The following is a 7,464-nucleotide window of genomic DNA, read 5'->3' as shown; positions in this document are numbered from 1 at the left end:
GACGCAAAATATCCGACATGGGAAAATGTGTGTGTCCCCTTGTAATTTTTGTGGATTTAGGCCGCCGTACACAATAATATCTCAGTGATTACTAAAAGATGGAGATTTGTATCGATCCGCACTGGATGGAACTAGATGCGCCTGAGCCCAAGGTCAACATTTTGATAACGTGACTTGTTTTCGCCAGTGCGTGTGCTTTACGTGGCTGCGTATACCTGTATCTCGCAACCTTGCTCCGCAAAACAGGCGCCACTATCATGGAGACGCATCGCATGTCATTGGCTCTGGGCTTACTAGCTTCTGCTCATCATGTTGACACAATTTGCTGCTGATTTAGGCATTGACGATGGTTGTGCACTCGCCATTTTCAATTTCTAAGGACCGTAATACTCGTCTTACTTCTCTTGCAGGTTAATGTACTGGTCACCAGGCGGCGACATTTTCCTTGGCCTCTGTCTAGTGCTGGCCCTCATTGGTGGCTTCTTTTCTACTGTGTACGTCGTTTCGGCGTACACAGTTGTCACTGCGGAGTTCCCTGTCCACACTGGTCTTATAATCGTAGGTGGTGTCTCCTTTAAGCTCGTTTATTTTTTCGCATTTTAATATTTAGGCATAACTAACTGCTTCATTGTAATCGGGTCAATTTTAAAAGCGTCCATCTTTTAAATCTCCACACTTGTAGATAATTCAAAAATCTGAAACCTGCCACTCGAGATCATTTGCATGAACCAATTGAACCGAACATGACTTCACGTACTTTCGTTAAAGCGTCCATCGCAGTCTCGAGGCTTTGCATGTGCACACGTTGCTAAGTTGGGTCTCCAGGTGGCGCACCCTTCAAGAAAAATAACTAGGAGGCTCACCCGCACGTATGCGGCCGGCATGGAAAGAGATATGACAACAAAGAACGTTAAGCGCAAATACAGTGATGCGAAGTAAATTTATTTGATAGCAGCGACGAAAAACACCGGCTCAGAGGAACTACCTAAAGCGTAAAGACGAAACCAGAAGGGAAATATTTCATGATGTTTCAGAGGGGTGTGCTTTACCGTTAGAAGCAAGGTCGGCTTTCCTTAAAACGTGTATAGTCATAAAGTGGATGCGCGTACTTTCTGTGCACGAGAGATCAAGGAAAATGACCGAGTATATCCACCCGAGTATTTGTTTGGGCACTAACCTACACGAGGCCCTTGATTTTAGGGACAGTACAGAAAATGCGAATAATTTCCGCGACAAAGATCAGTAAAAGGCGGCTGGAGGGTTGGTCGCGTAGGTAGAGTGGATAGAGAGTAGAAAAACCACATTGCATGCGAACCAAAGTTACTGCACCGTAAAACGCAGAAAATTAACCTATGAATTTATATGGATAACTTTTTTCTTCAGGGAGAGATATTCATTTCAGTCAGGCAGGGTACCAGGCCGAATTTGCAAGTAAGGCTTTTTGGCTCGCAGGTTATCGCCCCATTATGAAAGGGATGCTGGCAGCATCCATCCATCCATCCATCCATCCATCCATCCATCCATCCATCCATCCATCCATCCATCCATCCATCCATCCATCCATCCATCCACCCATCCATCCATCCATCCATCCATCCATCCATCCATCTATCGAGATAGTGCCCTTGTATATGCTCCCAAGGGGAGCAGAGTTGGCGTAGGTCCACCATTTTGTTCTGAAGCTATGCGATAATGTCACTCCGCGAGCTCGCAGGAGCCGAATATAGAATGTTGGTACAAGCGTATCGCGATCGTGCGCTGGTACGGTAGCGCCATCATTCGGCTACATCTGGGGCAGCGGAACGTGGATGTCACGTTCGTACAGTTGAATTCTCAGCGGCGCGATGAATAGTTGCCGTCATTTCGTACCACATGATTACGCTCCGCAATTAGCGGCGCAAGGAAAAGATAGGCAAAACTCTGCCCCTTTTAGGAACATTTACAGGAACACCAGAAAGAGGCAGGAAGCTGACTCTGTAGAAAGAGGCATATTCTCTGTTTTGGTCATTAACACATCTTTCATTTGGCTGATCCAACGAAGCTATATATAGTCAGATAGAGCTCAACAAGCACCCGACCGGATGACCGAAGCACCACCGCCGATTTCTTGCGCGGCTAACGAAATAGTCCCACTCATGACGCCATTCTAGAATGCCTGCCCATTGGTGAAACCTCATATTCGGCCACCTTGCAGGAGGAAGCGCGGGTGCCTTCAGAAGTTGCACTTGACTACAGCATAGCGCGTAGCTTACGGAATGTGACTTCTGCAAGCTAACCGTATTCCTTTTTTTTTTGAGGTTGGCGCGTTGTTTCGCCCTTAGGTTCTCTCCCATCCTTATTACAATTATTATTTCTATTGTTATTATTGAGACGCCAATTATATTATTTATTTATTAACGAGAAAGCCAGCGCCTCCTCTATTGTTTGAAAAAAATAGAGGAGGCGTTGCGAAAGCCTCAGATGCCTCATCAAACGCGAAAAGTGACCATCAGCGTCCCGCGGCGCCGGGGACGAGACGAGTGATGCAAAAATTCATCATCACGTGATGACGTGACCACACGTCGTCATCATGACCTCCCAGGTGACCAAAATTTGTGACGTCATTTTGACGTCACTGTCACGTCAAGTGACGTAACGTCACATGATGACGTCATTACATGACATCATAGCTCGGTGACAGGCGGATTGATCACGAAGGCAGTGCAAAACCGCGTTAGATGCAGAAAGCTTTCGGAGGGTGGTGGGGCAGGGTTAATACATGGACTGAGAAGAAAAGGAAGATGGCTTTCGCCTTCGAGTCGTCTTAGGTGAAAGCATAAGGGACCGACCCTGTGAGTTTTTTGCGATCAAATCCGCCAAAGTTCAGTTTGAAGAGACCAGCGTTTAAACTCAGGGTCATAACAAGGGGAGACAAACATGATGTATCTCTCAGCTTTCGCAAAAGTCATTTTTGTTTTGTTCTCTTTTCAAGTTTCAAGTTCAAGCTCTTTTCTTCAATTTAAGTAGCAACTAGTTCAATCCAATACACTAGTCTCAAAGCTATATTTGAGTTATTTAAGAAAAACACCATAACGAGGGAGGGGACGATGTAGAGGAACAGGTGTTTCCTGGCCAAATAGTCTTTAAAACCCAATGTGGATGTTTAACCAAGAAACATTGTAGTTTTTACTTTAATACGCCCAAATATTCTCGCGGCACTGGGAAGTCGAAAGTACTACATTGCGCTGAGCATGAAAATTTCGCTGTCACGAAGCCAGTGCAACCGAAGCTGCTGCTGGGCGAGGAATATTCCACAAGAAAAAATTGAGAGAAACTTACTTCGAAGTCTACATAAGCTGTATACTGTAGTATACGTAGCCTATTAATGAACATTGATAAAACTATCTATGGTTCACAGTTAACCATCTGCTCTGTCATTTGACTGCGGCATGATTTCTGAACTATTACTGACTAAAACAACAAAGTTACTGGTCCACCTTTGTTTCAATATGTTGATACATGTGAACATGAATAAACCTTGAACACGTTCCGTCTTTTCAGTCTACAATGGAATTCTTATGGGGCTCAGGAAGTATGATCGGGTGTGGCATTAGTGGACTGCTGATTGACGTAAGTAAAGATGGCTCAACCGTGGCTAAGTTCTTACCTGAGCTTTAGAACAAGCATGGCTATCTTAACCCTGAACTTATAACCAAGAGGCGTTTCTCTCTTTGGTCTTTAGGCCTGGGCTTATCCTCTGCCCTTCTTCGTACTCGCCTTACTGGCGAGCTTTTCGCTTCCATGGACAACACGCTCGCAAAGAATACCAGACAAACCGTTAAAAGGTGAGACAAAAATTCTGATTTTTTACAGACGAGTAAGCGTTGCGAAGTTAGCCTTCAGACGCTCTTTTGAATTAATTAGTGTTAGTATAGCTGGACCAAGTTCTGAGGCTAATAACTTTGAATCGTGTCCCCATGTGACTAAGGCTTGCAAAGCGACAGGTGGCCTTCGACCAGTTCATAAAACCAACTGGCCTCAGTAAACATCTGCAGATACGAAGGTGGTCCTATGCGTTCGCACTGCTGATGCTTCCTTCTATCGCTCTACTTTGTTCGCTTTTATCCCATAATCATATTACGCAAGGGAAGGTTAGCAAACACGACGGGCGTCTCGTTGACCTTCCTTGCTTTCCTCTTTTCCTAAATGAAAAGTTGGCGGCATGTTACACTCTCTGTAACACTTGAAGGGGAAGGCCTGCTGCGCACTTGGTAATGTTTTAAGTCTCAATCATAGTCTGAATCAATTCAATACATATCAGATGCAAAAATACAAAAAAACATAAGAAAACTAATATCACGGTGACATTGTTGATTAATGAAAATAATTAGCCAAGTGCTCCGTCAATTCATCATTACCTTTGGCAAGAATCTCTCAAAGCAATTCCGAATCCCAATAGCACGTGGAAAAAAGGGAAGCAAAGACAATCAGTCGATGTATTGAAAGAACACAGTTAAGGTGATGACTTCTTCTGGTGGGCCGAGAAGAAGTTCTTTTGAAAACAAAAATTCAGCAGATCCCACGCCTGCTAGGAATCGGTTTCATGTGAAGCAGTCAGCGAGTGGTTCTATGCTGCATTTTTGTTTTCACTTTTAGCCAATCGTTACGAGGTGGATCGACGTGTTTTTATAAGTGTAGCAGTTGTGTGCACATCGTGGGCTTACCAGGCACGTCGGCAGCACTGGCGTTTAAAGGGTAACTTATGGTCTGATGTAACGTCAGCACTCACATTAGAGCACACGCGTCAGTATCACCGAACCGAAGTGCACATTAGGGTGGATAATGTGAATAACATACATAACTTTCGTTAGCGTATTCCTCCGTGGTTGAGCAACGCTTGAATATAGCTTCCTGAATCATAGGAGTACAAATGTAATGTTTATTAATTAGACCGCTATAAAAGCGGAGCCAACACTGGAACCACAGACGTTAACCTGACATGACGCCTGTATCGTAGGAGTACATATGTAGTGTTCATTGCCTTGTTATAAAATTAGATAGCCAGCACCACAACCACAATTGACGTTGCACCAATATTCCGCCTGCATGGGGTGTTTTTCCAAAGCAGTTTCTAGACCTGGCGTGGCTCTGTGGTAGAATACCTGATTGCCACGCAGAATGCTTGGGTTCGATTCCTGCTAGGATCCTAATTTTTATGCTTTGCATTCTTCGGGTCAACGCTGCCGATGTCGGTTTTTCTGAACGCTCTCGCACTTAAATTACCAATGTCTGTTCTCGCCATTCCTGGGTAGACATAAACTGTCAATCACCTGTGGTGCATACCCGTACACGGCGGCCCGTGGTAAACGGGTATGTGCCACACGTGCATAGAGGAAAGGGTTTGACGACGTGCCCGACAGGATCTTCACGTTATTCATGTCATGTCTCCACAGTCATATTCGTCAAATCCTCTTACCTTCCCATGCCAATTTTGGTCTAACCAAGTTAAGGAGGCGATCACGGAAGCACCCAGATGTAGGCGAATAGATAGATAGATAGATAGATAGATAGATAGATAGATAGATAGATAGATAGATAGATAGATAGATAGATAGATAGATAGATAGATAGATAGATAGATAGATAGATAGATAGAAAAAAACGCTCAAAGTGCTTTGGGTTCGCTACGAAATGCTTCGCATTTAATAGGTTCATCGATGAATATTTTCCCTCGAGCAATGTTATGCAGGACAATGCGGTCACAAGTACGTCTATGAGCCAAAGGTTTTAGCAATAGCTTATTAGCAATAGTGACTTCTTTGTCTTAATATGTCTCCAGCAAGTCTATATCTTTGCAATAATGTGATGACCACACCACCAACGCATACTCAAGCAGATGTCTTATTAGTGATTTGTATTCCGCTCATTTACATTCGTTAGTTGCATCTGGCAAGTTTCTATTAAGATAGGCCAACTTTGTTAAGGCCTTGTAAGATTTTTTTTGAAAGCCTGTCCACTGCATAGGCATTGTTGGTGGCATCAAAAATACACATGCTAATTTGCTTCGTGTATAAAGTCTAATGGTGAACGGTGGTAAATTCCTCGAATGCAACGGTGAATGTCGGGTAGTCGGCTAGGCCTGAGGCCCGTTGCACGAAGGTGGCGAAGGCGGCTTCATTGTCGGCCTGTGCAAGTCCACAACAAGTGTGTGGCATTCACATCGCGGATTGGCTCGGTAAAAAAGTAGGCACGATGTACCATATAGGCCGCGGTGATGTTGCGCCCAGAGAGTGGTCACAGATGGGGTAAGCGCGACGCGAATCCTCCACAACGTAACATCCTCTCGGCGGGTTAAACCACAGGGAAGTCTGACCCACGCGGATATATAAGAGCTCGTGTGGAGACTTTTTTTTTTTTTCGCCGGAGCATCTGTCCGTGAGCGTCTTCAGAAAAATGCGGTAGCGGGTGCGGTATAACTTGCGGGTGGGTTGCCAAATGAGGTTTGACAAGGTCCGGCACAGCGTCCCGAAGTAGCCACTGAACACGCATCCGTACAGTTGCGGAGGCAGAAATATGGTGAATGCTATCCAAGAGTGATGTAGACCGATACACTCTACGTATATCGTGGATAGCTTGCGTCGAGTCCGAATGATCAGCTGAGAACACCTATCATGCTAAGACAGGGAAGCAACGCGGCATATCCGTCACGTATGGCGGCAAGCTCGGCAAGGTCTGCCGGTGGTTACATGTTTAACGTGAGTATGTCATTAGACCTCAGGAGAGAAATTATCACCCAGATATCTAAAGGTACGGTCGCATGCAAGCTCCTGCGCTTCATTGAAGTCTGCCATGGCATGTAACGATTGTCTTTTCTTTTTTATAAGTGTCATTGAAACTGTTTTCTTAAAATAAAATGACATCTGCCACGTTCTGCTTTATTAGAAAAAATGGGCAGATACTTCCTAATGACTGCCTCAGAAAATTTTCTGCCACCCTACTCTCTCCTCTCTCTGTTGGTATACAACGAGCTGCATTTATATTCTAGCACCACAACCAACCACTCAAAGTGAGCGTACCTCTCGTTAGGACAAAAAGTCAATGAAACTTATTTATTATGAAAACTGTTTTGGATTAAAACAAAGTGCCTTACTCGTGTACAAGTGTACGACACCCGGGCGCCCTTCAAGAACTTAGTAGCTAACTTATCACACTTTTAATTTTTGCGTATCATAGGCAGCGATTCCGACTTTCTTTGTTTCTACTGCGTTTGTCCCTCTTAAGTCATATTATGGAAGCTACATTCTTCTTCTCATATCTTCTCATTGATGTATTAACTGCATTGCACCTCCTGTCTTATGTATACGTATGTATATTGTGATAAAAATACATAAATAACAAAGAATAAAGAAATAACAATAAAAAACGTACCTTTAACTTTTATGAGCACACTACGTAATATAACTGTTACTTCCTGCAAACACAAGT

Source organism: Rhipicephalus sanguineus, chromosome 6, assembly GCF_013339695.2.
Source record: "Rhipicephalus sanguineus isolate Rsan-2018 chromosome 6, BIME_Rsan_1.4, whole genome shotgun sequence".
Lineage (NCBI taxonomy): Eukaryota > Metazoa > Arthropoda > Arachnida > Ixodida > Ixodidae > Rhipicephalus > Rhipicephalus sanguineus.
Note: the sequence above shows the minus strand (reverse complement) of the source record.